Source organism: Heptranchias perlo, chromosome 12 (genome assembly GCF_035084215.1).
Source record: "Heptranchias perlo isolate sHepPer1 chromosome 12, sHepPer1.hap1, whole genome shotgun sequence".
NCBI lineage: Eukaryota > Metazoa > Chordata > Chondrichthyes > Hexanchiformes > Hexanchidae > Heptranchias > Heptranchias perlo.
This window is the reverse complement of record NC_090336.1, coordinates 66,465,873-66,484,891: the sequence shown is the minus strand read 5'-3', so window position 1 is coordinate 66,484,891 and position 19,019 is coordinate 66,465,873. Positions and strand designations below refer to the sequence as shown.

The following is a 19,019-nucleotide window of genomic DNA, read 5'->3' as shown; positions in this document are numbered from 1 at the left end:
CACATGTACAGACAGAGACGCTGGGAACGAGCTGTTTTTCTTTTTGAATATCTCCCCACAGGGAGGTGCACCGTTCCCAGAGACACTGCAATACTGGGTCGATGCGTGGAGTGGACGGAGCAAGCCCCTATTCCATCTCCCTGTTCCAAAAATCAATTTAATATATGGTCCCCAGATAGGGGACGTATCAGATATTAAACTGATAAGAACAGATTTTTTTTTTTTTTTTTTTTTTCTGACACTCTGGGGTGCCTTATTGCCTTACAGATTCATTCCAGATTCCTTGCAGTGACATTACATCAAGCCAAAGCTCTACAAGCCAAAGCTCTACACTCTGCCCGAGGGGATTTCTCCCTGACTGCATCCCCCCGGCATACAATGGCAGGAAGGCTCCAAATGGTTGCCTTCCCCCACTTGACCACTTGATCTTAGCCAAAAGGCCGAGAAGCGATACCGCGCTCGATGCGAATTGATCTTGGGTCCTGTTTGCCCTCCTTCTTTTTTCTCTGCATGACTGTGTTTAAAGCAGTCTCGCAGCACTGCCGTTCTGGGCACATTTTTGCCACCGTTTCTAATTGCAACAGTGGATCAGTTGAAAGAAGTTGCCGTTTTCTCCTTTCTTGCTCGGATTGCGTGACAGATTGGTAACTTTGCCAGTAGGCCACCAATCAGATGGGAGAGGGTTGGGTCTCAACGGACCTACGTCACTCATTCTCCGTCACGAACGAACTGCCGTGGAAGGAAACCTCTTTAAGGTAAACTAGGGACGTGACGTGACGTGTCTCACAGTGAGTGAGCGAGTGAGTGAGTGAGATTGCAACAGACAATCGAGAAAGAGGTGAGGTGCTGACAATCAGCAGCTCGTGTTTAAACATTCCTTCCACAGCAGGCAAGACCAATCAAAAGAAAATACTGCAGATGCTGGCTCTGGCTCGGCTGCCTGGCTGGCTGGCTGGAGATGGGAAATAAAAAGACAAGACGTGTTAATGGCTGGGTTAACTGTCGCAAGCAACAAGGCGTTAATGTTTCAGGAGTGCCGATTGCAATTGAAAGCTGTCTCTCAAGCTGCTCCTCCCCCGAAAGAAACGAGGCGTTAATGTTTCGGAAGTGCCGATTGAAAGCTGTCTCTCAAGCTGCTCCCTCACTGGGCCCTGTCCGTTGTCATGTTAATGGCTGGGTTAACTGTCGCAAGCAACAAGGCGTTAATGTTTCAGGAGTGCCGATTGCAATTGAAAGCTGTCTCTCAAGCTGCTCCTCCCCCGAAAGAAACGAGGCGGTAATGTTTCAGGAGTGCCGATTGCAATTGAAAGCTGTCTCTCAAGCTGGACGTCCAGTTATTTTGCAGTTTCAATTATATCGCTGGCTGCGTGCGTGCGTGCGAGCGGCACTCAGCCCAGGAGAAGAAAAAGATACCACTGAGCTGAGAAAGTCAGTGCAATATATATGCTTTATTCTCACTAATAATACATACACACACACACACATGTACAGACAGAGACGCTGGGAACGAGCTGTTTTTCTTTTTGAATATCTCCCCACAGGGAGGTGCACCGTTCCCAGAGACACTGCAATACTGGGTCGATGCGTGGAGTGGACGGAGCAAGCCCCTATTCCATCTCCCTGTTCCAAAAATCAATTTAATATATGGTCCCCAGATAGGGGACGTATCAGATATTAAACTGATAAGAACAGATTTTTTTTTTTTTTTTTTTTTTCTGACACTCTGGGGTGCCTTATTGCCTTACAGATTCATTCCAGATTCCTTGCAGTGACATTACATCAAGCCAAAGCTCTACAAGCCAAAGCTCTACACTCTGCCCGAGGGGATTTCTCCCTGACTGCATCCCCCCGGCATAGAATGGCAGAAAGGCTCCAAATGGTTGCCTTCCCCCACTTGACCACTTGATCTTAGCCAAAAGGCCGAGAAGCGATACCGCGCTCGATGCGAATTGATCTTGGGTCCTGTTTGCCCTCCTTCTTTTTTCTCTGCATGACTGTGTTTAAAGCAGTCTCGCAGCACTGCCGTTCTGGGCACATTTTTGCCACCGTTTCTAATTGCAACAGTGGATCAGTTGAAAGAAGTTGCCGTTTTCTCCTTTCTTGCTCGGATTGCGTGACAGATTGGTAACTTTGCCAGTAGGCCACCAATCAGATGGGAGAGGGTTGGGTCTCAACGGACCTACGTCACTCATTCTCCGTCACGAACGAACTGCCGTGGAAGGAAACCTCTTTAAGGTAAACTAGGGACGTGACGTGACGTGTCTCACAGTGAGTGAGCGAGTGAGTGAGTGAGATTGCAACAGACAATCGAGAAAGAGGTGAGGTGCTGACAATCAGCAGCTCGTGTTTAAACATTCCTTCCACAGCAGGCAAGACCAATCAAAAGAAAATACTGCAGATGCTGGCTCTGGCTCGGCTGCCTGGCTGGCTGGCTGGAGATGGGAAATAAAAAGACAAGACGTGTTAATGGCTGGGTTAACTGTCGCAAGCAACAAGGCGTTAATGTTTCAGGAGTGCCGATTGCAATTGAAAGCTGTCTCTCAAGCTGCTCCTCCCCCGAAAGAAACGAGGCGTTAATGTTTCGGAAGTGCCGATTGAAAGCTGTCTCTCAAGCTGCTCCCTCACTGGGCCCTGTCCGTTGTCATGTTAATGGCTGGGTTAACTGTCGCAAGCAACAAGGCGTTAATGTTTCAGGAGTGCCGATTGCAATTGAAAGCTGTCTCTCAAGCTGCTCCTCCCCCGAAAGAAACGAGGCGGTAATGTTTCAGGAGTGCCGATTGCAATTGAAAGCTGTCTCTCAAGCTGGACGTCCAGTTATTTTGCAGTTTCAATTATATCGCTGGCTGCGTGCGTGCGTGCGAGCGGCACTCAGCCCAGGAGAAGAAAAAGATACCACTGAGCTGAGAAAGTCAGTGCAATATATATGCTTTATTCTCACTAATAATACATACACACACACACACATGTACAGACAGAGACGCTGGGAACGAGCTGTTTTTCTTTTTGAATATCTCCCCACAGGGAGGTGCACCGTTCCCAGAGACACTGCAATACTGGGTCGATGCGTGGAGTGGACGGAGCAAGCCCCTATTCCATCTCCCTGTTCCAAAAATCAATTTAATATATGGTCCCCAGATAGGGGACGTATCAGATATTAAACTGATAAGAACAGATTTTTTTTTTTTTTTTTTTTTCTGACACTCTGGGGTGCCTTATTGCCTTACAGATTCATTCCAGATTCCTTGCAGTGACATTACATCAAGCCAAAGCTCTACAAGCCAAAGCTCTACACTCTGCCCGAGGGGATTTCTCCCTGACTGCATCCCCCCGGCATACAATGGCAGGAAGGCTCCAAATGGTTGCCTTCCCCCACTTGACCACTTGATCTTAGCCAAAAGGCCGAGAAGCGATACCGCGCTCGATGCGAATTGATCTTGGGTCCTGTTTGCCCTCCTTCTTTTTTCTCTGCATGACTGTGTTTAAAGCAGTCTCGCAGCACTGCCGTTCTGGGCACATTTTTGCCACCGTTTCTAATTGCAACAGTGGATCAGTTGAAAGAAGTTGCCGTTTTCTCCTTTCTTGCTCGGATTGCGTGACAGATTGGTAACTTTGCCAGTAGGCCACCAATCAGATGGGAGAGGGTTGGGTCTCAACGGACCTACGTCACTCATTCTCCGTCACGAACGAACTGCCGTGGAAGGAAACCTCTTTAAGGTAAACTAGGGACGTGACGTGACGTGTCTCACAGTGAGTGAGCGAGTGAGTGAGTGAGATTGCAACAGACAATCGAGAAAGAGGTGAGGTGCTGACAATCAGCAGCTCGTGTTTAAACATTCCTTCCACAGCAGGCAAGACCAATCAAAAGAAAATACTGCAGATGCTGGCTCTGGCTCGGCTGCCTGGCTGGCTGGCTGGAGATGGGAAATAAAAAGACAAGACGTGTTAATGGCTGGGTTAACTGTCGCAAGCAACAAGGCGTTAATGTTTCAGGAGTGCCGATTGCAATTGAAAGCTGTCTCTCAAGCTGCTCCTCCCCCGAAAGAAACGAGGCGTTAATGTTTCGGAAGTGCCGATTGAAAGCTGTCTCTCAAGCTGCTCCCTCACTGGGCCCTGTCCGTTGTCATGTTAATGGCTGGGTTAACTGTCGCAAGCAACAAGGCGTTAATGTTTCAGGAGTGCCGATTGCAATTGAAAGCTGTCTCTCAAGCTGCTCCTCCCCCGAAAGAAACGAGGCGGTAATGTTTCAGGAGTGCCGATTGCAATTGAAAGCTGTCTCTCAAGCTGGACGTCCAGTTATTTTGCAGTTTCAATTATATCGCTGGCTGCGTGCGTGCGTGCGAGCGGCACTCAGCCCAGGAGAAGAAAAAGATACCACTGAGCTGAGAAAGTCAGTGCAATATATATGCTTTATTCTCACTAATAATACATACACACACACACACATGTACAGACAGAGACGCTGGGAACGAGCTGTTTTTCTTTTTGAATATCTCCCCACAGGGAGGTGCACCGTTCCCAGAGACACTGCAATACTGGGTCGATGCGTGGAGTGGACGGAGCAAGCCCCTATTCCATCTCCCTGTTCCAAAAATCAATTTAATATATGGTCCCCAGATAGGGGACGTATCAGATATTAAACTGATAAGAACAGATTTTTTTTTTTTTTTTTTTCCAAAAAATATACTTTATTCATAAAAATTTGCAGCAGTACATACAAAACAGTTGTCATATCACTTTCCAAACGTACACAATACAGATTATACAATTTGCAGGTTACGTTAAGTGCAGTACAATGAAAACATTGGACATCATTACAGTTCATGACACTCTCGGGTGTCTCATTGCATCATACTCAACACAGATTATTGATTACAGATTCATTTCTGGTCCATTTCAGATTCATTACAGTTACATTACAGCAATTTGAATTTTACATTCTGCCCGAGGGGGTTTTTCCCTGATTGCAGCCCCTCGGTTTACAATGTCGGGAAGGCTCTAAACGGTTGCCTTTCCCCACAGGGCCTTTGCGGCGGCCGCACCCATCCTCAGTGCGTCCCTCAGCACGTAGTCCTGGACCTTGGAATGTGCCAGTCTGCAACACTCGGTCGAGGACAGCTCCTTGTGCTGGAAGACCAGCAAGTTTCGGGCAGACCAAAGGGCGTCTTTCACCGAGTTGATGGTCTTCCAGCAGCAGCCGATGTCCGTCTCAGTGTGCGTCCCCGGGAACAGCCCGTAGAGCACAGAAACCTGTGTTACGGAACTGCTCGGGACGAACCTGGACAGATACCACTGCATCTCTCTCCAGACCTTCTTTGCAAAGGCACATTCCATAAGGAGATGGGTGACGGTCTCGTCTCCACCGCAGCCTCCTCTGGGACAGCGCGCGGTGGCGCTGAGAGCCCGGGAGTGCATGAAGGATCTGACGGGAAGGGCCCTTCTCACCACCAGCCAAGCTAGGTCTTGGTGCTTGTTTGAAAGCTCTGGCGATGAGGCGTTCTGCCAAATGACATTGACAGTCTGCTCGGGGAACCAACCGACAGGATCCACCATCTCCTTTTCCCGCAGGGTCTCGAGGACGTTACGTGCGGACCACTTGCTGATCGCCTTGTGGTCAAAGGTGTTTTCCTGCACAAACCTTTCCACGCAGGACAGGTGGGGCGGAACGGTCCAACTGGACGGAGCGTTCCGTGGCAGCGTGGCCAGGCCCATCCTTCTCAACACCGGGGACAGGTAGAACCTCAGCACGTAGTGACACTTTGTGTTTGCGTACTGAGGGTCTATGCACAGCTTGATGCAGCCGCACACAAAGGTGGCCATCAGGATGAGGGCCACGTTGGGCACGCCTTTCCCCCCTTTCTCTGGAGATTTGTACATCGTGACCCTGCGGACACGGTCCATTTTTGATCTCCAGACAAAGTGGAAGATGGCTCGGGTGACTGTCGCGGCGCAGGAGCGAGGTATGGGCCAGACCTGCGCCACGTACAGCAACACCGAGAGCACCTCGCACCTGATGACCAGGTTCTTGCCCACGATCGAGAGGGATCGTTGATCCCACAGTCCCAGTTTCTGCTTAACCTTGGAGATACGCTCCTCCCAGTTTTTGGTGCACGCCCCGGCCCCCCCGAACCAGATCCCCAGCACCTTCAGGTAATCCGACCTGACGGTGAAGGGGACAAAGGATCGGTCGGTCCAGTTCCCAAAGAACATGGCCTCGCTCTTGCTACGATTTACCCTGGCCCCCGAGGCCAGTTCGAACTGGTCGCAGATGCTCATCAATCTGCGGACCGACAGCTGATCCGAGCAAAAGACGGCGACGTCATCCATGTACAGGGAGGCCTTGACCTGAGTGCCTCCGCTGCCTGGGATCGTCACCCCTCTTATGCCCGCATCCCTCCTGATGGACTCGGCAAAGGGTTCGATGCAACACACGAACAAGACGGAGGAGAGAGGACAGCCCTGCCTGACTCCAGATTTGATCGGAAAGCTTTCTGATTCCCACCCGTTGATTGAAACTGCGCTACTGATGTTTGTGTAGAGCAGTTGGATCCAATTTCGGATTCCCTCCCCAAACCCCATTTTGGAGAGCACGTCCATCATGTACGTGTGGGATATTCTGTCAAAGGCCTTCTCCTGGTCCAGGCTAATCAGGCAGGTGTTCACCCCCCTGTCCTGTACGTAGGCAATCGTATCCCTGAGTAGCGCCAGGCTGTCAGAGATCTTCCTGCCGGGTACGGCGCAGGTCTGATCGGGGTGGATCACCACCTCCAGGGCTGACTTGACCCGATTGGCGATGACCTTGGACAGAATTTTGTAGTCCACGTTAAGTAGTGAGATGGGTCGCCAATTTTTGATTTCTTCCCTCTCCCCCTTCTGTTTGTAGATGAGGGTGATGATGCCTTTCCTCATGGAGTCTGACATGCTGCCTGCCAGAAGCATACCCCCGTACACTTCCAGCAGGTCTGGGCCTATCCAGTCCCACAGAGCCGAGTACAACTCCATCGGTAAGCCGTCGCTTCCGGGAGTCTTACTCTTCTCGAAGGATCGGACGGCCTTTGTCAGTTCGTCCAGAGTTAGCGGGTGATCCAGACTCTCCCGCTTGCTGTCGTCTAGAACCTCCGTGATAGACGACAAGAAGGAGTGGGAGGCCGCGCTGTCTGTGGGCTTCGCGTCGTACAGTCCGGCATAAAAGGATTTGCAGATCCTCAGTATGTCGGGCTGCGAGGACGTGACCGAGCCGTTCTCTTCCTTCAGGCTGCTGATCACAGAGCTCTCTCTGTGCACCTTTTGGAAGAAGAAGCGCGAGCAAGTCTCGTCCTGCTCCACGGAGCGGACTCTGGACCGGAAGATGATCTTGGAGGCCTCGGAGGCAAAGAGCGAGGCTTGCTGGTCCTTCACCTCTCTGAGTTCCTCCCCGACATCGATCCCCATCGACTGCAGCAGGAGAAGATTCTGCATGCTTTTCTGGAGTCGGGACGTTTCCCTCTGCCTCTCTCTCGCCTTCTGAACACCTTTGAGGATGAAGAACCTCTTGATGTTCGCCTTGATGGCTTCCCACCAGTGCACTGGGGAATCAAAGAGGGGTTTTACGGTTCTCCAACCTTTGTAATCCCTCGTCAGTTCCTCAATGTTTCCCGGGGTCAACAGTTTCACGTTCAGCTTCCATGTCCCCCTGCCCACTCTCTGATCGTCCTGTAGGTGACAGTCGGCCAGGAGGAGGCAGTGGTCAGAGAAGAACACCGGTGTGACCTTGGTGGATCTGACCTTGAGCTTCGGGGATACAAACAGGAAGTCTATCCTGGAACGGACGGACCCGTCTGGTCTGGACCAGGTGTATTGACGCGCCGCTCCGTCTGCAGGGTTGCTGAAGACGTCGCACAGCTTGGCGTCTTTCACCGCTTCCATCAGGAGTTTGGACGTGGCATCCAGTTTGCTGTCGGCTCTGCCGGATCGTCCAGCCGCATCGATGATGCAGTTGAAGTCACCGCCGAGAATGACCGGCTTGGACGTCGCCAGCAGCAGTGGGAGCTGCTGGAAGACGGCCAGCCGCTCGTCCTTCAGAGCCGGGGCGTACACGTTGATCAGCCGGAGCGGAGCGTTTTTGTACTTTACGTCTGCTACGAGGAGACGGCCCCCCACCACCTCCTTTACTTCGGTGATGGTGAAGTTGCCCCCCCGCAGCAGAATCCCCAGGCCGGAGGCACGGTTATCGTTGCCTCCCGACCAGATAGACGGCCCGTGGGCCCAGCGCTGCGACCATTGCCTGTAATTGCTGAGATGCGGCAGGCCGCACTCCTGTAAGAACAGCAGGTCGCTCTTGACCTTGGCCAGGTAGTCCAAGGTCGACACACATCGCGTAGTGCTTTTAACGCTACGCACGTTAATGGATGCGACTTTCAGACCCATTTTAACAATTGTTTAAAGTCTCACCCGTCAGTCCGTTTGCTGTTTCCAGCTCTTGGCCGTGTTTCTGCATATAGGTGATCTGTGTAAAGTGTTCCACGATCCCTGAGCTGAGGTACGAGTTCTGTTCTGCCTCAGAGAGGGGGTCGTCGTCCCGCCGGGGTGACATCGGCGGCCTGGTGTCAGGTGAAGAGTCCGTGCGATCCTCGATCGGTTGGGGCTCCTCGTTGTCGCTTCTCCCGGTTTCCCGGAGCTGGTCTTCGCTCTCTGCGGTGCTGCTCCCGGTGTCTCGGAGCTGGTGTGCGCTGGGCACTACGATGCTGCCGGCTTCCCGGAGCTGGAGGGCACTGGAGGCGTTGTCGCTCCCAGTGTTCTGGAGATGGGGGGTGCCGATCGCATCGGGGTCACCTTGGGTATTTTGCCGCTTTGGGTGGGACGGCTGACCACTTCGCTCCTGTCGTCCCTCCTCGTCAGACTCGGGGTAGTCGTTGCAGTCCGACTGCGACTCGAGTGCTCTTTTGGCCCCTGGTGTAGTGTCGGCAGGGGCTTGTTTCCTTTTCTCTGGCTTCTTCTTTTTGGTTTTATTGACCACCAGCTGCCATCCTCCCTCTGCTGCCTCCTCGTCCATGGACTCTGTCATCTGTTGAGGAGGCTCGGAGCTGGGTGTCGGGGTCTGGCAGTTTTCGGCTTGACCCTTTCCTCGTTCATTGTTTTCCTGGGCTAGGGTCTTCTTGGAGGAGGTCGCGGCCGGGCGCTGACTCTTGGCCTTCTTTGGGGCATCCTTGCTTGTTTCCCCCTCCTCCTCCGCTGTGTTGTTCTTGGCCGCCTGGGCGTAGCTGAGGTTGCGTTCGGGGCAGACCCTGTAGAGATGGCCTTCCAGCCCGCACAGGTTGCAGCGCTTGCTCTCCTTGCAGTCCTTAGTCTGGTGTCCTTCCTGTTTGCAGTTCTTGCAGATGGTTGCAGTGCAGGTGTTCGCCAAATGGCCGGATTTGCCGCAGGTGCGACAGACTCTGGGCTGCCCCACATACGTGATGTATCCTCGACTTCCTCCGATGGCGAAGCTGGAGGGAGGGTGGACGATGTTGCCGTGGGCGTCCAGTCTCAACGTTGCCGTGACTTCCCTCTTGCTGGTCCAGATCCCAAACTGGTCGGTGACGTCGACGCTGTTCTGCGCCCTGTCGACGTATCTGGCGAGGAACGTCAGCACATCGGCGACCGGGACGTGTGGGTTGTACATGTGTACAATCAGCTTGCGATTCCTCTGCGTTGGGAGTGTGAAAAGCGGCTCCGCAGTGAGCATGGCCAGCAGTCCGACGCTCCCCTTCTCCTTGAAGACTTGAAGAAGCTTCTGGCATCCAGCGACGGTCTTGAAGGTGACGTCAAAATGTCCGCTTCGAGGGAAATCCTGGAGGCAGAAGATGTCCGTCGCTTTGAATCCACAGCAGTCGAGCAGAACGCGCTTGACGAAAAGCTCCCGATCCACCGGCGAAACACATTCGACTGTCGTTACCGTCACCCTGACGGTGTTTGGCACACCATGGCCGACTGCCCGGGTGCCCTTCCCTGCCATTGCAGTGTTGGTGTGGTCCTTATGCAAATTTAGGGGCGGAGCCAGCACACAAACGACCAATCACAGCAAAGTCCGCACTTTGCGAGCGCACGAGGTCGCGGCCAGCGTTCCAGTCCGCTCAGATCCAAATAAGCCCGAAAAGGAACACACTTGATCTTAGCCAAAAGGCCGAGAAGCGATACCGCGCTCGATGCGAATTGATCTTGGGTCCTGTTTGCCCTCCTTCTTTTTTCTCTGCATGACTGTGTTTAAAGCAGTCTCGCAGCACTGCCGTTCTGGGCACATTTTTGCCACCGTTTCTAATTGCAACAGTGGATCAGTTGAAAGAAGTTGCCGTTTTCTCCTTTCTTGCTCGGATTGCGTGACAGATTGGTAACTTTGCCAGTAGGCCACCAATCAGATGGGAGAGGGTTGGGTCTCAACGGACCTACGTCACTCATTCTCCGTCACGAACGAACTGCCGTGGAAGGAAACCTCTTTAAGGTAAACTAGGGACGTGACGTGACGTGTCTCACAGTGAGTGAGCGAGTGAGTGAGTGAGATTGCAACAGACAATCGAGAAAGAGGTGAGGTGCTGACAATCAGCAGCTCGTGTTTAAACATTCCTTCCACAGCAGGCAAGACCAATCAAAAGAAAATACTGCAGATGCTGGCTCTGGCTCGGCTGCCTGGCTGGCTGGCTGGAGATGGGAAATAAAAAGACAAGACGTGTTAATGGCTGGGTTAACTGTCGCAAGCAACAAGGCGTTAATGTTTCAGGAGTGCCGATTGCAATTGAAAGCTGTCTCTCAAGCTGCTCCTCCCCCGAAAGAAACGAGGCGTTAATGTTTCGGAAGTGCCGATTGAAAGCTGTCTCTCAAGCTGCTCCCTCACTGGGCCCTGTCCGTTGTCATGTTAATGGCTGGGTTAACTGTCGCAAGCAACAAGGCGTTAATGTTTCAGGAGTGCCGATTGCAATTGAAAGCTGTCTCTCAAGCTGCTCCTCCCCCGAAAGAAACGAGGCGGTAATGTTTCAGGAGTGCCGATTGCAATTGAAAGCTGTCTCTCAAGCTGGACGTCCAGTTATTTTGCAGTTTCAATTATATCGCTGGCTGCGTGCGTGCGTGCGAGCGGCACTCAGCCCAGGAGAAGAAAAAGATACCACTGAGCTGAGAAAGTCAGTGCAATATATATGCTTTATTCTCACTAATAATACATACACACACACACACATGTACAGACAGAGACGCTGGGAACGAGCTGTTTTTCTTTTTGAATATCTCCCCACAGGGAGGTGCACCGTTCCCAGAGACACTGCAATACTGGGTCGATGCGTGGAGTGGACGGAGCAAGCCCCTATTCCATCTCCCTGTTCCAAAAATCAATTTAATATATGGTCCCCAGATAGGGGACGTATCAGATATTAAACTGATAAGAACAGATTTTTTTTTTTTTTTTTTTTTTTCTGACACTCTGGGGTGCCTTATTGCCTTACAGATTCATTCCAGATTCCTTGCAGTGACATTACATCAAGCCAAAGCTCTACAAGCCAAAGCTCTACACTCTGCCCGAGGGGATTTCTCCCTGACTGCATCCCCCCGGCATACAATGGCAGGAAGGCTCCAAATGGTTGCCTTCCCCCACTTGACCACTTGATCTTAGCCAAAAGGCCGAGAAGCGATACCGCGCTCGATGCGAATTGATCTTGGGTCCTGTTTGCCCTCCTTCTTTTTTCTCTGCATGACTGTGTTTAAAGCAGTCTCGCAGCACTGCCGTTCTGGGCACATTTTTGCCACCGTTTCTAATTGCAACAGTGGATCAGTTGAAAGAAGTTGCCGTTTTCTCCTTTCTTGCTCGGATTGCGTGACAGATTGGTAACTTTGCCAGTAGGCCACCAATCAGATGGGAGAGGGTTGGGTCTCAACGGACCTACGTCACTCATTCTCCGTCACGAACGAACTGCCGTGGAAGGAAACCTCTTTAAGGTAAACTAGGGACGTGACGTGACGTGTCTCACAGTGAGTGAGCGAGTGAGTGAGTGAGATTGCAACAGACAATCGAGAAAGAGGTGAGGTGCTGACAATCAGCAGCTCGTGTTTAAACATTCCTTCCACAGCAGGCAAGACCAATCAAAAGAAAATACTGCAGATGCTGGCTCTGGCTCGGCTGCCTGGCTGGCTGGCTGGAGATGGGAAATAAAAAGACAAGACGTGTTAATGGCTGGGTTAACTGTCGCAAGCAACAAGGCGTTAATGTTTCAGGAGTGCCGATTGCAATTGAAAGCTGTCTCTCAAGCTGCTCCTCCCCCGAAAGAAACGAGGCGTTAATGTTTCGGAAGTGCCGATTGAAAGCTGTCTCTCAAGCTGCTCCCTCACTGGGCCCTGTCCGTTGTCATGTTAATGGCTGGGTTAACTGTCGCAAGCAACAAGGCGTTAATGTTTCAGGAGTGCCGATTGCAATTGAAAGCTGTCTCTCAAGCTGCTCCTCCCCCGAAAGAAACGAGGCGGTAATGTTTCAGGAGTGCCGATTGCAATTGAAAGCTGTCTCTCAAGCTGGACGTCCAGTTATTTTGCAGTTTCAATTATATCGCTGGCTGCGTGCGTGCGTGCGAGCGGCACTCAGCCCAGGAGAAGAAAAAGATACCACTGAGCTGAGAAAGTCAGTGCAATATATATGCTTTATTCTCACTAATAATACATACACACACACACACATGTACAGACAGAGACGCTGGGAACGAGCTGTTTTTCTTTTTGAATATCTCCCCACAGGGAGGTGCACCGTTCCCAGAGACACTGCAATACTGGGTCGATGCGTGGAGTGGACGGAGCAAGCCCCTATTCCATCTCCCTGTTCCAAAAATCAATTTAATATATGGTCCCCAGATAGGGGACGTATCAGATATTAAACTGATAAGAACAGATTTTTTTTTTTTTTTTTTCTGACACTCTGGGGTGCCTTATTGCCTTACAGATTCATTCCAGATTCCTTGCAGTGACATTACATCAAGCCAAAGCTCTAGAAGCCAAAGCTCTGCACTCTGCCCGAGGGGATTTCTCCCTGACTGCATCCCCCCGGCATACAATGGCAGGAAGGCTCCAAATGGTTGCCTTCCCCCACTTGACCACTTGATCTTAGCCAAAAGGCCGAGAAGCGATACCGCGCTCGATGCGAATTGATCTTGGGTCCTGTTTGCCCTCCTTCTTTTTTCTCTGCATGACTGTGTTTAAAGCAGTCTCGCAGCACTGCTGTTCTGGGCACATTTTTGCCACCGTTTCTAATTGCAACAGTGGATCAGTTGAAAGAAGTTGCCGTTTTCTCCTTTCTTGCTCGGATTGCGTGACAGATTGGTAACTTTGCCAGTAGGCCACCAATCAGATGGGAGAGGGTTGGGTCTCAACGGACCTACGTCACTCATTCTCCGTCACTAACGAACTGCCGTGGAAGGAAACCTCTTTAAGGTAAACTAGGGACGTGACGTGACGTGTCTCACAGTGAGTGAGCGAGTGAGTGAGTGAGATTGCAACAGACAATCGAGAAAGAGGTGAGGTGCTGACAATCAGCAGCTCGTGTTTAAACATTCCTTCCACAGCAGGCAAGACCAATCAAAAGAAAATACTGCAGATGCTGGCTCTGGCTCGGCTGCCTGGCTGGCTGGCTGGAGATGGGAAATAAAAAGACAAGACGTGTTAATGGCTGGGTTAACTGTCGCAAGCAACAAGGCGTTAATGTTTCAGGAGTGCCGATTGCAATTGAAAGCTGTCTCTCAAGCTGCTCCTCCCCCGAAAGAAACGAGGCGTTAATGTTTCGGAAGTGCCGATTGAAAGCTGTCTCTCAAGCTGCTCCCTCACTGGGCCCTGTCCGTTGTCATGTTAATGGCTGGGTTAACTGTCGCAAGCAACAAGGCGTTAATGTTTCAGGAGTGCCGATTGCAATTGAAAGCTGTCTCTCAAGCTGCTCCTCCCCCGAAAGAAACGAGGCGGTAATGTTTCAGGAGTGCCGATTGCAATTGAAAGCTGTCTCTCAAGCTGGACGTCCAGTTATTTTGCAGTTTCAATTATATCGCTGGCTGCGTGCGTGCGTGCGAGCGGCACTCAGCCCAGGAGAAGAAAAAGATACCACTGAGCTGAGAAAGTCAGTGCAATATATATGCTTTATTCTCACTAATAATACATACACACACACACACATGTACAGACAGAGACGCTGGGAACGAGCTGTTTTTCTTTTTGAATATCTCCCCACAGGGAGGTGCACCGTTCCCAGAGACACTGCAATACTGGGTCGATGCGTGGAGTGGACGGAGCAAGCCCCTATTCCATCTCCCTGTTCCAAAAATCAATTTAATATATGGTCCCCAGATAGGGGACGTATCAGATATTAAACTGATAAGAACAGATTTTTTTTTTTTTCTGACACTCTGGGGTGCCTTATTGCCTTACAGATTCATTCCAGATTCCTTGCAGTGACATTACATCAAGCCAAAGCTCTACAAGCCAAAGCTCTACACTCTGCCCGAGGGGATTTCTCCCTGACTGCATCCCCCCGGCATAGAATGGCAGAAAGGCTCCAAATGGTTGCCTTCCCCCACTTGACCACTTGATCTTAGCCAAAAGGCCGAGAAGCGATACCGCGCTCGATGCGAATTGATCTTGGGTCCTGTTTGCCCTCCTTCTTTTTTCTCTGCATGACTGTGTTTAAAGCAGTCTCGCAGCACTGCCGTTCTGGGCACATTTTTGCCACCGTTTCTAATTGCAACAGTGGATCAGTTGAAAGAAGTTGCCGTTTTCTCCTTTCTTGCTCGGATTGCGTGACAGATTGGTAACTTTGCCAGTAGGCCACCAATCAGATGGGAGAGGGTTGGGTCTCAACGGACCTACGTCACTCATTCTCCGTCACGAACGAACTGCCGTGGAAGGAAACCTCTTTAAGGTAAACTAGGGACGTGACGTGACGTGTCTCACAGTGAGTGAGCGAGTGAGTGAGTGAGATTGCAACAGACAATCGAGAAAGAGGTGAGGTGCTGACAATCAGCAGCTCGTGTTTAAACATTCCTTCCACAGCAGGCAAGACCAATCAAAAGAAAATACTGCAGATGCTGGCTCTGGCTCGGCTGCCTGGCTGGCTGGCTGGAGATGGGAAATAAAAAGACAAGACGTGTTAATGGCTGGGTTAACTGTCGCAAGCAACAAGGCGTTAATGTTTCAGGAGTGCCGATTGCAATTGAAAGCTGTCTCTCAAGCTGCTCCTCCCCCGAAAGAAACGAGGCGTTAATGTTTCGGAAGTGCCGATTGAAAGCTGTCTCTCAAGCTGCTCCCTCACTGGGCCCTGTCCGTTGTCATGTTAATGGCTGGGTTAACTGTCGCAAGCAACAAGGCGTTAATGTTTCAGGAGTGCCGATTGCAATTGAAAGCTGTCTCTCAAGCTGCTCCTCCCCCGAAAGAAACGAGGCGGTAATGTTTCAGGAGTGCCGATTGCAATTGAAAGCTGTCTCTCAAGCTGGACGTCCAGTTATTTTGCAGTTTCAATTATATCGCTGGCTGCGTGCGTGCGTGCGAGCGGCACTCAGCCCAGGAGAAGAAAAAGATACCACTGAGCTGAGAAAGTCAGTGCAATATATATGCTTTATTCTCACTAATAATACATACACACACACACACATGTACAGACAGAGACGCTGGGAACGAGCTGTTTTTCTTTTTGAATATCTCCCCACAGGGAGGTGCACCGTTCCCAGAGACACTGCAATACTGGGTCGATGCGTGGAGTGGACGGAGCAAGCCCCTATTCCATCTCCCTGTTCCAAAAATCAATTTAATATATGGTCCCCAGATAGGGGACGTATCAGATATTAAACTGATAAGAACAGATTTTTTTTTTTTTTTTCTGACACTCTGGGGTGCCTTATTGCCTTACAGATTCATTCCAGATTCCTTGCAGTGACATTACATCAAGCCAAAGCTCTAGAAGCCAAAGCTCTGCACTCTGCCCGAGGGGATTTCTCCCTGACTGCATCCCCCCGGCATACAATGGCAGGAAGGCTCCAAATGGTTGCCTTCCCCCACTTGACCACTTGATCTTAGCCAAAAGGCCGAGAAGCGATACCGCGCTCGATGCGAATTGATCTTGGGTCCTGTTTGCCCTCCTTCTTTTTTCTCTGCATGACTGTGTTTAAAGCAGTCTCGCAGCACTGCCGTTCTGGGCACATTTTTGCCACCGTTTCTAATTGCAACAGTGGATCAGTTGAAAGAAGTTGCCGTTTTCTCCTTTCTTGCTCGGATTGCGTGACAGATTGGTAACTTTGCCAGTAGGCCACCAATCAGATGGGAGAGGGTTGGGTCTCAACGGACCTACGTCACTCATTCTCCGTCACGAACGAACTGCCGTGGAAGGAAACCTCTTTAAGGTAAACTAGGGACGTGACGTGACGTGTCTCACAGTGAGTGAGCGAGTGAGTGAGTGAGATTGCAACAGACAATCGAGAAAGAGGTGAGGTGCTGACAATCAGCAGCTCGTGTTTAAACATTCCTTCCACAGCAGGCAAGACCAATCAAAAGAAAATACTGCAGATGCTGGCTCTGGCTCGGCTGCCTGGCTGGCTGGCTGGAGATGGGAAATAAAAAGACAAGACGTGTTAATGGCTGGGTTAACTGTCGCAAGCAACAAGGCGTTAATGTTTCAGGAGTGCCGATTGCAATTGAAAGCTGTCTCTCAAGCTGCTCCTCCCCCGAAAGAAACGAGGCGTTAATGTTTCGGAAGTGCCGATTGAAAGCTGTCTCTCAAGCTGCTCCCTCACTGGGCCCTGTCCGTTGTCATGTTAATGGCTGGGTTAACTGTCGCAAGCAACAAGGCGTTAATGTTTCAGGAGTGCCGATTGCAATTGAAAGCTGTCTCTCAAGCTGCTCCTCCCCCGAAAGAAACGAGGCGGTAATGTTTCAGGAGTGCCGATTGCAATTGAAAGCTGTCTCTCAAGCTGGACGTCCAGTTATTTTGCAGTTTCAATTATATCGCTGGCTGCGTGCGTGCGTGCGAGCGGCACTCAGCCCAGGAGAAGAAAAAGATACCACTGAGCTGAGAAAGTCAGTGCAATATATATGCTTTATTCTCACTAATAATACATACACACACACACACATGTACAGACAGAGACGCTGGGAACGAGCTGTTTTTCTTTTTGAATATCTCCCCACAGGGAGGTGCACCGTTCCCAGAGACACTGCAATACTGGGTCGATGCGTGGAGTGGACGGAGCAAGCCCCTATTCCATCTCCCTGTTCCAAAAATCAATTTAATATATGGTCCCCAGATAGGGGACGTATCAGATATTAAACTGATAAGAACAGATTTTTTTTTTTTTTTTTTTTTTCTGACACTCTGGGGTGCCTTATTGCCTTACAGATTCATTCCAGATTCCTTGCAGTGACATTACATCAAGCCAAAGCTCTACAAGCCAAAGCTCTACACTCTGCCCGAGGGGATTTCTCCCTGACTGCATCCCCCCGGCATACAATGGCAGGAAGGCTCCAAATGGTTGCCTTCCCCCACTTGACCACTTGATCTTAGCCAAAAGGCCGAGAAGCGATACCGCGCTCGATGCGAATTGATCTTGGGTCCTGTTTGCCCTCCTTCTTTTTTCTCTGCATGACTGTGTTTAAAGCAGTCTCGCAGCACTGCCGTTCTGGGCACATTTTTGCCACCGTTTCTAATTGCAACAGTGGATCAGTTGAAAGAAGTTGCCGTTTTCTCCTTTCTTGCTCGGATTGCGTGACAGATTGGTAACTTTGCCAGTAGGCCACCAATCAGATGGGAGAGGGTTGGGTCTCAACGGACCTACGTCACTCATTCTCCGTCACGAACGAACTGCCGTGGAAGGAAACCTCTTTAAGGTAAACTAGGGACGTGACGTGACGTGTCTCACAGTGAGTGAGCGAGTGAGTGAGTGAGATTGCAACAGACAATCGAGAAAGAGGTGAGGTGCTGACAATCAGCAGCTCGTGTTTAAACATTCCTTCCACAGCAGGCAAGACCAATCAAAAGAAAATACTGCAGATGCTGGCTCTGGCTCGGCTGCCTGGCTGGCTGGCTGGAGATGGGAAATAAAAAGACAAGACGTGTTAATGGCTGGGTTAACTGTCGCAAGCAACAAGGCGTTAATGTTTCAGGAGTGCCGATTGCAATTGAAAGCTGTCTCTCAAGCTGCTCCTCCCCCGAAAGAAACGAGGCGTTAATGTTTCGGAAGTGCCGATTGAAAGCTGTCTCTCAAGCTGCTCCCTCACTGGGCCCTGTCCGTTGTCATGTTAATGGCTGGGTTAACTGTCGCAAGCAACAAGGCGTTAATGTTTCAGGAGTGCCGATTGCAATTGAAAGCTGTCTCTCAAGCTGCTCCTCCCCCGAAAGAAACGAGGCGGTAATGTTTCAGGAGTGCCGATTGCAATTGAAAGCTGTCTCTCAAGCTGGACGTCCAGTTATTTTGCAGTTTCAATTATATCGCTGGCTGCGTGCGTGCGTGCGAGCGGCACTCAGCCCAGGAGAAGAAAAAGATACCACTGAGCTGAGAAAGTCAGTGCAATATATATGCTTTATTCTCACTAATAATACATACACACACACACACATGTACAGACAGAGACGCTGGGAACGAGCTGTTTTTCTTTTTGAATATCTCCCCACAGGGAGGTGCACCGTTCCCAGAGACACTGCAATACTGGGTCGATGCGTGGAGTGGACGGAGCAAGCCCCTATTCCATCTCCCTGTTCCAAAAATCAATTTAATATATGGTCCCCAGATAGGGGACGTATCAGATATTAAACTGATAAGAACAGATTTTTTTTTTTTTTTTTTTTTTTCTCTGACACTCTGGGGTGCCTTATTGCCTTACAGATTCATTCCAGATTCCTTGCAGTGACATTACATCAAGCCAAAGCTCTACAAGCCAAAGCTCTACACTCTGCCCGAGGGGATTTCTCCCTGACTGCATCCCCCCGGCATACAATGGCAGGAAGGCTCCAAATGGTTGCCTTCCCCCACTTGACCACTTGATCTTAGCCAAAAGGCCGAGAAGCGATACCG

At 50.6% G+C, this 19,019-nt stretch overlaps 1 non-coding gene and 9 pseudogenes across 1 annotated transcript; all 10 read right to left on the bottom strand.

Moving 5' to 3' along the window:
- Positions 1–60: 60 nt before the first annotated feature.
- LOC137328412 (U2 spliceosomal RNA) lies at positions 61–269 on the bottom strand (annotated as a pseudogene).
- Positions 270–1,540: 1,271 nt separating this feature from the next.
- LOC137328411 (U2 spliceosomal RNA) lies at positions 1,541–1,749 on the bottom strand (annotated as a pseudogene).
- A 1,271-nt stretch (positions 1,750–3,020) lies between these two features.
- On the bottom strand, positions 3,021–3,228 carry LOC137328397 (U2 spliceosomal RNA; annotated as a pseudogene).
- Positions 3,229–4,499: 1,271 nt separating this feature from the next.
- Positions 4,500–4,682, bottom strand: LOC137328298 (U2 spliceosomal RNA). The gene has a single exon (XR_010964767.1). It is a non-coding gene; the product is annotated as a U2 spliceosomal RNA (small nuclear RNA).
- Positions 4,683–11,238: 6,556 nt separating this feature from the next.
- Positions 11,239–11,448, bottom strand: LOC137328421 (U2 spliceosomal RNA; annotated as a pseudogene).
- Positions 11,449–12,719: 1,271 nt separating this feature from the next.
- On the bottom strand, positions 12,720–12,924 carry LOC137328355 (U2 spliceosomal RNA; annotated as a pseudogene).
- A 1,271-nt stretch (positions 12,925–14,195) lies between these two features.
- On the bottom strand, positions 14,196–14,400 carry LOC137328312 (U2 spliceosomal RNA; annotated as a pseudogene).
- A 1,266-nt stretch (positions 14,401–15,666) lies between these two features.
- LOC137328337 (U2 spliceosomal RNA) lies at positions 15,667–15,869 on the bottom strand (annotated as a pseudogene).
- Positions 15,870–17,140: 1,271 nt separating this feature from the next.
- LOC137328409 (U2 spliceosomal RNA) lies at positions 17,141–17,349 on the bottom strand (annotated as a pseudogene).
- Positions 17,350–18,620: 1,271 nt separating this feature from the next.
- LOC137328442 (U2 spliceosomal RNA) lies at positions 18,621–18,832 on the bottom strand (annotated as a pseudogene).
- Positions 18,833–19,019: the final 187 nt, after the last annotated feature.